This window comes from Solanum tuberosum, unplaced genomic scaffold (genome assembly GCF_000226075.1).
Source record: "Solanum tuberosum cultivar DM 1-3 516 R44 unplaced genomic scaffold, SolTub_3.0 scf00601, whole genome shotgun sequence".
NCBI classification, from domain to species: domain Eukaryota; kingdom Viridiplantae; phylum Streptophyta; class Magnoliopsida; order Solanales; family Solanaceae; genus Solanum; species Solanum tuberosum.
Genome location: NW_006239574.1, coordinates 141209 through 152683, shown reverse-complemented (window position 1 = coordinate 152683; position 11475 = coordinate 141209).

Sequence of the window (11475 nt, the reverse complement as noted above, 5' to 3'; positions counted from 1 at the left end):
CATCATCCCCCCACCCCCTCCCAAAAAAATTAAGTTTATTTTTAAAAAATATATTTAATTTCAAATTTTTATTTTTTTACCCCATCTTTAAAAAAAAAAACAATTTCAATTCAAAAATTAATTTCTACTCTCTAGTAAAAATAAAAGATATTTTTTCAAAAATAATTTTCATAAATAAATGAAACACTAAAAAATCTTTTTCGAAAAATATTTTCTAGTCACCAACTAAACATGAGAAAATAAATAAAAAATCTACTTATTTTCCACGAAAACATTTTCTAGGAAAATATTTTCCTTCATACCAAACACACCATCAATCTACTGGACTAGCAGAAGTACTCAGTTATTACCCGTGTATACACTCCCCGTATTCACTAGATTGAAACAACTTGACATCCAAATTCTTTAAAATTAGTGATTTAAAAGAATATATTAATGAGAGACACCACACAATGAATTATTTAGAGTTGTCTTTTTTATTTTTACATACTTGTTTTTAGTATAGTATTCTTAAATGACGTAAAATCATTACTTTAATTTGCTCATAGAGTAATATTATTATTTATAAAATTTACGATTAAATCAGATGTTAGACATCATGTGCCTGCAATATATCACTACTAAAAACTTCATCAATACCGATCTAGAAAAAATTGAGGGACTAGGTCGGTCACATAAACCGAGGGGAAACCAATCCTATCCGTTGGTTTCACTATATTATTTAAAATGAAAAAAAAATTTGGCCAGAAAATTTGAGAATGATATTTTTTCTATGTTATTTCATATTTTAAAATATTTTTATCCTTTTAACTTTAATACATTTTAACTAAAAAATGAAAAAAAAATCAATTTATTTTAAAATTAAAAAAATATTATAATTTTTTTAAATTTTCTGGCCATTTAGCACTTCCCTATTTAAAAAATTATTTTCAAACAAAACCGACATTGTTCCTCGGTTAGTCCCTTAAATTTTCATACAGTTTTGCGCGGATTACATTTGGTGAGTTGTCTAGATCTACAGTGCCATACTTATTATTCTATCCTTTACTTTTTATTGTCTTTTTATCTTTCAAACAGTGTATCAGTTGTTGATGCATCATTCTCATAATCGCTCTTGTACGAACGACACCGAATATTGGGGGCTGTATTTTGTTGTTTTTGTACTTGATTTCCATTAAATATTTTCTATAATTTTAAAACTTGTCTACCTACTTCCGCTTTATATCTTTACTAGTGAACTCATTTGCACTTCGCGCAGACTAATTAGATTTTCAATAGTTCAATTTTATTCATTTTTTGATATTTTTAGTTTTTAAATTTTAATCAATGATTATTATTCACACTTAATTTTATTCATATATTTTTTATGAATTTCTCACTTAAGTATTTCAAAAGGGTATTTCCCCTATTATTGATTTTATTGAGGAAAACATTTAGTTGGTAACTATCATATTTCCAGCAAAGTCATAAGTTACTATTTTGAACTAAAAGAAATTAAAAAATTTACAACAATAACAAATTCATATAAAATACAAAAATAAAGAAAAATATATTCATAGAGAGAATATACATAAAATGTAACAACATTCTTACGAATTAATATATTAAACAATAGAAGAAAAAAATATGAAATCAATTGACAATCTTTTGAGCTCTTGTCGACATCCACTTGCACAACAGTGATCCATGCATTCATCTACCCAAACTCATTGCAAACTCCCGACAGCTCACAAGGTATTATGCAAATAAAGACAGGACTAACTATTCATGTAAGTCTAGCCTACATGGATGTCCAACAACAACTAAAGAACTCTGAACATGAGCCTCTAGCTCGGTGGGGGCGAATTTTGACGGACGTAGACCGAAAATCAATGGGTTTGACTCTCTTTGCGCTAGAATCCCTCCTCTATCTTGGAGCGGATTTTGGAGGCTTTTTTGGTGTAACCCTTGTTTGTTTTACCATTGAAGAGGAGGATGTTTTACCATTGAAGAGGAGGTAAATTAAAGAATTAACGTTTTCGAGTTTCTGCCCCGCTGACCCTGCTATAATGGCTGACACATTGCTACAACAATGTCGTCATAGCAGAAATATTCCAGCTATGGTTGAATGACGTCAGCCCGGATCAATATCAAATTCAAGAATTTTCTTCGTGTCACTCCAATTTTAAATTGACAACATATTTTAAAAAAAAATTGAGACTCCGCATGAGATGCCTTTAAATAACGATGTATCAGATCGTTACAAACAACAAATTATAATATGTTATTAATTAAGTTTCATTTAATTTGTAAGATTTGGAAGTCAAGTTTGTCTAAGGAAATTTCATTCAATGAATGGAGGTTATTGTTGTTTTGGCTCCTATATTATAGTCTTTTCATCATTTCCTTATTATTTTCTATATCGTTTTCATTTTCTCCTTCTTTAAATGAGAAGTTATTGCACTTGAGCTGAGGATCTTTTGAAAATAGTCTTCTTACCTCTACGAGATAGTGATAAGGTATGCGTACATTCTATCCTCCTCATATCTCACTTGTAGATTTGATTGGATATGTTTTTGTTGTTGTTGTTGTTTTCTTATTGGGGAAAAAAATATCAAGACCAGCACCTATAAGGGAAATTTATAAATTTAAACACTTAACAAACTGGTTTAAATGTAATTGAATTTCATTTAAGTTATATAATTTTGACATAAACATTAATTCATTTTTATTAACAAATAATTTGACTAGATCAACCAATCATAAATTCAAGATGTAATCCAAAATTTGATATGAGTTTTATCCAATAAAATTTCAATGTTTAAGATGAGCATAAAAAAATAATCTTTCCAATTGTTCACAAGAAGAAGAACATGGAGTACATTATGTTTACAAAGTAGAGATGACCTTCTGGTCAACGAATTTAGCATGTTTATTCCAACATACAGTAATTTAACAAACAAAAATAGTAGTAGTATATTAGAAACGGGGTAAAATCTTTAAAACAAAAGCTTTTATTTATATAATTAATAAATATTAGGTTGAAAGAAGTGTTACAATAAAAAATTCAAATAAGAGAATAATTGTAATATCGTAAACCATAAAAAAATTAATATTATGAATAAAAAAAATTAGTTTTATGAACCGAATTCTAGAAGAAGTTATCTAAAATTATTTCTTATAATTATTTACAATGAGTAAATCATATCATCTTAATTATAAGTCAAGCCATGATTGAAGGATGATAGTATTATTCCCTTTGTCATAATTTATGTGACAAATTTGTTTTTTCGTGAGTCAAACAGTTCAAATTTTACCAAGAATTTACTCATGAAATCTTCAAATTTTTTAAATGAAATTTATATATTTATAAACTACGTAAAAAGTAGTGATAAGACAAGTACCCCGCTAGAGTATGACCGATATCCCAGAGATACACCTTAACTAAACTAAGGTCCTATTACCCTTGGTCTTTTTTTTTTTGTTTGTAATTTTATACACCTTTTGGCTTACGTGGCACACTCCGTGACTCCACATAGTTGAGGCGCGTGGGAGATATTTGGATGCCACATAAGTCAAAAGGTGTAAAAACAATTATAAAATAAAATGGATTCAGGGGGTAATAGGACCTTAGTTTAGTTAAGGTAAGTCTTTGGAATTTCGGTCTTAGTGTATGGGGTACTTGTGCCTTATTCCTAAAAAATACTATAAGTCACAATAATTGACGATTCAAAATATTTAAAATATACATGAAATAACTTACGGTTAAAGATAGATTTATTTGAATCTCAAAATTCAAAATATGACACATTAAATTGGATCATAGTGAGTATATATATATTTACTCAAGGTAAAGTCGTGAGACAAGCGTTACGTTAATGTCGAACACGATAGTCAGAGACACAAACACATGCTAATGTGGAACACATATATACTGACAAAGAATTTAGTTACTTTCCATTCCCAAGAATTGCAACTAATTTTCATATTCAAACAGCAAAAAACACATGGTAATGTGAAAATGATCTGCCAGATGTCCCTGATGATGAAGAGGTAGTTGGAATAATAACTATGGAAGACATTATTGAAGAGCTTTTACAGGTAAAATCACTCAAGATTTTGGATTGAAATGGTTTCCATGATTTCTTTAGTTGCCAAGGTATTACAATGTCAATTCTGTCTTTTGTGTAGGAGGAAATTTTTGATGAGACGGATCATACAAAGCATTTATAGCTGCAGTTCTTTTGTACTTAATATAACAAATTACTAATGTGTAGAAATTGCAACATTTTGTATGTATGAGAAATTCAATCTACTGGACTAGCATAAGTACTCATTTATCAGTGTATACACTAGCCCTATTCACTAGATTGAAACAATTTGACATCCAAATTCTTTAAAATTAGTGGTTTAAAACAAAATATTAATAAGAGTTCTTGAGTAAATAAAATACACCCACACAATGAATTATTTAGTGTTGTCTTTTTTATATTTACATACTTATTGTTTTTAATATAGTATTCTTAAATGACATAAAATCATTAATTAACTTAGCTCAAAGAGTAATATTATTATTGATAATGTTGGTAAAAGAGATGAACGACTACTCGAATAAGATTTAACAGAGAGAAACTGATTTTTTCTATTGCTTTCGGAAAATAACAATACAAGTCTTTTAAATAGAACTTGGAAAGAATCAAAACTAGAGAAAAAAAATAGGGTACTAGTTTAGCACTAACTCATGACCGGCTAACTAACTAACATCAACTAATTAGGACTACTGGAGCAAGTTAGCTGGAAATATAAAAGACTCCTAAAAATACTGTCACTACTAGCACTAAAATTTTGAATCAGTCAACCAACACTTTCCCTTGATTCAAAATCACACTCCCAACTGCAACCTGAAATATCCATGCTTAGCTTGGGAAAGAGACTTCATAAATATATCCACTGCTTGTTCATTTGTGCTGCAGAATTTCTAACACTATTCTTCCGTCAGCTATCAATGTCCGGATAAAGTGATATTGCACATCGGCGTTCTTAGTTCTCCCATGAAAAGAGGGATTCTTAGCCATAGAAATTGCTGATTTGCTATCAGAAAAAGTTCTTAGAAGGCTCCTATTGCTCATAATTAAAATCTTCAAGTAGTTTTCAAAGCCATAAAGCTTGTCGTGCTGCTAAACTTGCTATTGTATACTCTTCCTCATATGTCGACAAAGCTACTGTGTCTCCTGTTTCTTTGAACTCCATGTCACAGCTCCAGAACCAAAGTTGAAACAAATTCCGGAAGTGCTTTTTTCAGTCATCCAAGCAGCCTTGTTGTTCTGAATATCCTTTTGCCACGAGCTGAGCTTTATGCTTTTGAATGCTCCCATCATCATTGTACTTTGTTTGAAACACCCATTTGAGCCATATTACATTCTTTCCTTCAGGTGCATCAACTAACTCCCATGCAGAATTGCTTTTAATTACTTGCATCTCTTCAATCATATCATTCTTTCATTCAGATTATTCTACTGCTTCTTCATAACAAACAAGATCTGAAACGAGCAAAGCAAATTGACAAGAAGTATTTACAGTGTTAGAGTACTTAGGATTTGATTTCTTTTCCATTGTTGATCTTCTTAGTGGAATTGGCTCAAGTGAAGACTCATCACGTGCAACAGTTGTTGATGGTGCAACTGATGAGCTAACATATGAACTTACAGAAGAAGAATTAGGTGAATTTCTAGAATCTAATGTAGGTTCTTCATCAGTAGATAGCAATTGGATATTGGATATCATGTTCCCAGAATTAAAGTTCTAGCTTGCATCCTCATTAAACACAACATTTCTACTAATAATCACTTTACCACTTATGGGATCATTATATAGACGATATACTTTGGATTGAAGACTATAGCCAACGAAAATGCATTTTGTAGATTTTTCATCAAACTTAGAGTGAAAATTGACCAAAGCACGTGCTATACAACCAAAGATTCTTAAGTGGCATACTCGAGGCTTCTTACAATTTCAAACTTCAAGAGGTGTTGCATTCTAAACCGCCTTTGTTGGTGAGATGTTCAAAAGATAAACAACGGTTCAAACAACTTCTCCCCAAAAATAATCTGGCACTTTACTTTCAGTTAACTTCGAGCCATTTCCACCACCATCATATTCTTCCGCTCGGCCACACCATTCTGCTCTGGCGTATATGGTGCTTTAAGTAATTTCCTGTGAATTTCATTCTCATCATAGAACAAATTAAAATCATTAGACAAGAATTCACCACTTCTATTAGTACATAGTTATTTTATCTTGTTGCCACTTTGATTCTCTACAAATACCTTAAATTTCTTGAAATGCTCAAAGCTTTCAGATTTGCATTTCAAGAAATAAATTCAACTAAAGTGGTTGTAATCATCAGTAAACATAAAAAAATATAGACTTCCACCAAGGAATTTCATTTTCATTGGCTCGTACAAATCAGCATGTACAAGTTCAAGACAAGTTGTAGCCCTCCATAATTTTCACACTTGAAACGAATTCCTAGTTTGCTTCCCATAGATACATCCTTCACACAAGTCAAGTTAATTAATTTTTGGCAAGCCAATAACCATATCTTTTTTAACCAAAAGTTTCAACCCATCAACATTCAAATGTCCAATGTAAGTGTCACAAATTAGTCTCATTCTTTCCTTTAACAACTAAGTCAGTATTGCCGACATTTGAAATATCAAGAGGAAACATTTTATTTAGTCATAGGCACATGGGCTATCGTATGTCCAGATTTTTTGTCCTTAATGTCACATGCATTATCATAAAAAATAATTGAGTAGCCACAAATCAACAATTATCCAACACTTAACCAATTATGAGCCAAAGTAGGGACATATTGCACATCATATAAAAATTTCACATTACCTTGGACAATTTTTATCTCAATTGTACATTTCCCTTCAATGTGCACTTGTTTGTCATCTCCTAGTCGCACCTCACTTTCTGGGACTCATCAAGATACCTAAATAGAGACTAAAAACTTGACATGTGATTGGAGCATCGACTGATGGCTATAATGAACAACCAAATATTTGCACTTTCAGCTATTTGGGAACTAGCCATAAACAACTTACTTTATTCTTACACATTTTTTGTGAAATTGGCTTCGTTCTGCTCATCTTTCTCCTTTGTCCAGCAATCAACTTCTTTATGGACAAATTTCTTGCAGCATCAACATTGAATATTTCTCTTGACGGAATTCACCAACTGGGTTTTTACCTCTGTCGCTGCCACTACCACCCCGACCACGGAAATTGCCCCTGTTATGTCCTCGTCTGGCTGAGTTTCCTATTTTTTCCTTATAGGAAAACTCTCCTTTAACCTGAAATGCCTTCTCTTGAACTTTCTCACGGGAACTATTTAGCCTATCTTCATGCGCTAGCAAGGAACTCATTAATTCATCAAAAGAATAGGTAGATAGGTCCTTAGATTCCTAAATGTTGTAACAAAAATCTCAAAGTGGTTAAACCTCTCAACACTTAAGACACAACAATCTGATTATCAATTTTCTCACATAGGACCTCTTCCTATTAGTAATAGCAGATGTTCTAGACAAATATCCTTGCACAGATTTATTTTCATTCATGAATAATATTTCAAAATCATGTCGAAGAGTTTGTAATTTAACAGTGATTACTTTATCACCTCCAAAGTACTCTTGCTTCAGGATCTCCCATGCTTGTTTGGAAGTTTCAGAAGCTGATATGTGAGGAAAAATTTCATCATCAAGAGCCTGCTGGATCATGAACAGAGCTTTAGAGTCTCTCTTCCGATGTCCTCTCAATTGATTTGCATTCCCTTCACGAATTCTAGTCTCAACTACATCTTATAGTTCTTGAGACTTGGAAATAGTCTTCATCTTTACACTCCAGAATTGATAATTTTCCCCTTTCAAAATTGGAATTAGAGGCTGCGATGAAGCTATTATGCCATTCCCTGCCATGAAATTTTTTTGTTTTCTCTCGAAAAGATCTCACAATATTTCACTTTTTCTCTCTCTTACTTTACCAATTCATGCTTGAGGAAAGGATGGATCTTAACCTGGAGTAAATCTCTAATGCCAAGAATGTTGGCAAAAGATTTCACGACTCGAGCCTAGACCTTGGATGTGGCCGCCACTCGAGAACCATTTCTGCTCCCCAATCGAACCCTCATCTTGGCTGACTACAAACGGAAGACTAACTCAAGCATACAAAGCTTAAAACTGAATAAAATTCATTTGAACTCAATTACAAATCTTTAACTCAAATGAAAAATTCTGAATAAAAATAATATATTCAACTCGCCATAAAATAGGCAACTTAAGTCTTTAAAACATTTTAAAAAATAAATGAACACTTCTGAAACTCTACTGTCTAACTATGAAGGCTCTAAATGAAAAAGATGGAAGTCGGGACAAGACCCGCGACATCCTGACAAAACTGAAAGTAAATGGAATCCTCCGAAAGCAAGGAGGCTAATCATAGCTAACTCGAACTCCTTGTGGTATCAACGAAGCTCCTATTGATGATCCTGAATACCTGTATCTGTATCATGAAATGATGCAGGCCAAATGGTTCAGTACATGGAATGTACGAGCATGTAAGGGGAATTCTAAAGCATAAACATAAGCCTAAATTAGTGGAAAAGAAACATACTTACCCCTTCTCAACTCAAGTCAACTCAAAGAAACATAGTTTAACTCAATGATAAGATATTGAACTCAGTGAAATAAGGCTCAACTCAATAATAAGATACTCGACTCTAGGTACTCAACTCTGGATACTCAACTCTGAATACTCAACTTAATATAAAGCAACAATACACATGCACTATATGGAAAGCTTATAAAATAGTCATAAGCAACTCTGCGTTTTGAAGAATACAATAACAACTCAATTTCTATATAATAAAATATAATATAACTTTGTGGGAGTTTCTCTAACCGACAATGATGTGAGGCTAAAATATATATTTTAAATCATTATTTGCCACAAATTTGGTATTTATAGCTGTTCTTGTTTAGCCTGGATTTTATGGATTGTGCTAAACAATATATTTATTTGTAGGGTTAAATTGGTGGAAAAATGAAGAAGTTTGGAGCTAAAACGAATTAAAGATGGAAGGTTGAAGAAGGAAATCAAGCATACAACTTAATGGATTAAATTGAATGTAATATATATATATATAACTCTAGGTCCGCCTACGTGGCACCACCACAAATTAAGATTCCCTTTTTATTTATTTTATTTCCAAAACTAGCCTTCCCCTTTCATGAAAAGTTGTGACTTTTATGAAAAGTTGCAACTTTTATGAAGTAGTTGCGGCTTTTATGAAAAGTTGTGACTTTTATGAAAGGTTGTGACCTTTCCGAAGGGTTGTACCTTTTTCAAAGAGTTATGACCTCTCCGATAAGACACAATAAACATTTGTTCACACTACCCTTTGTTGTCTATAAATAGAGGAATTTCCTCTCATTTTAAACAATGAAAATTTTAAACTTCTTCTTCTTCTTTTGGACAATTAAATATTTGTGTACTTTGCTCCTGTTGAATGACTCACTAACACCATTGTTTTTGTATCAATACACTGGTGAATAGAATCGTTCTATCCTGAGAGGACCTATTCCTTTAAACCTCGGGTGTTAGAGGGAAATAATTTCCTTAAGGGGACAATATGCATTCAGTGGGATCAATTTTTTTCATTCTGTTTCATTCTATTGTTACAGATCCTGGTATGTTTTTTACCGTAATTAATTTAGGCTTATATTATTAATTGTTATTTTTTAGTACATGTTTTGAACTTTGTTGTTTATGTTTCTGCAAAATTATTGTTATAAGTATTTGATAGTACAGATTAAATAACAAACGTTAATTGAGTATTCAAGCAAATTTTCTCTACTAGAATTGTTGAAGGTACAATAAAAAAAGCCCTTACAAATCTCTAATTTTTTCACCAACAACTTCATTCCTTCACATACAAGGATGAGATTTTGTGTTCTTTAGAAAATCCTCTGAGAGTTCATAACTTTGCATGCCCATATTTTATTTTTTTATGTTGTTGTTGTCTATTTTTACCAAATTTTATCAGTGGATATTATGAGTACTTTAAGGATTCAAAGTTGATTGAAGTGTTAGTCCATTTTTTGAGGTATATTATTCAAAACATAGGAATTTTTCTGGTTAGAATGATTTTTTTTTATCATCATTGGATATCTCATAGTTTACTCCCTTAAATGTATGTTTTTTCTCGCTGTTTTGTTGTCTCCTTAAAATTGTATTGATTATTTTTCGTTTGGTATGTATATGATCTCACTTGGACAAAACTTTCGTCCTTTTAATATTTTTCTTGTTTTCCTCTCATTCGGCTCTTCTAAATATTTTATGTGTGAGTTATGACTATTTTCGGCAAGCTCAATTTGAAGAATATGAAACAAAACCTGCTCTAAATAAAAGTAATATCTTAAGCTACAAAAAACATGTTTATTAACATAGATTTGTTGTCCTTCATGTCCCAAGTCATTGCTGAGCGTTTGAGTTATCTAGGTTAGACTCATTTTTAATTTTGTAATGTTCGAGAATATTTCTTAAACATGAGTCTAGAATCCAACATTTTGATCTACTTGTACTTTCATAATGCAAAAATTATGCATATGTATTTCTGAAAAAAGTCATAAAGTTGCATTCATGAAGCATCTAGAAGGGCCTTCATAACAACAGTTTAATGAAGAATGAATCTTTAAAAGGGTCAACAATATTATTTTGCTATTGTTTCAAATTTATTTTTCTCCTTCTATAAATTTTGTTAGAGTAACAAAGTAATAATAACGAAAAGTGAGGAACGTTTGACCTTAGACAAGTAGATTGTCTCTAAAAAAAATTAATTTATGTTGTTGTGGTGTATATTTTTAACGGTCTTAATTTATTTATAACTAATATTGATTATCAAAAACTTTTACATAATTTTTTTTTCAAGAAGAAGTTATTATAACCATAAAATTATCAAATTCTATATTTTTCATGTACAAAAAAAATAGAATAAGTGATGTTTAATCGCTACATAAAAACATCACTCAGTTTTAACAAGACAATTATATCATCAAACATATATATATTATGATAAGTTATGTAAAAGATAAAACTGATTCGATATCAAGATAATTTTAATCATTCATTATATATTTACAGTTCCTGAGATATGTGATAATGTCAAATCATTTAATTTCTGTTGAAATGTTCTTAAAACCTACTAAAATTTACTCTTTTTTTTTCTTATAACAATCGATTATTGAAAAAGTTATTCAAAAGTTTAGAAAAATTATTTATGCCCGCGTGAAGCGCGAGTTTATTACCTAGTGTATAATATATTAGAAGTGCACTTGAAGAAGAATTTGAATTGAAGTATAGATGGTCTGCCACGTATCATATAAATTTGAAGGCAACAACAATTGTTGAACGTTGTCATTGTACACGCAGG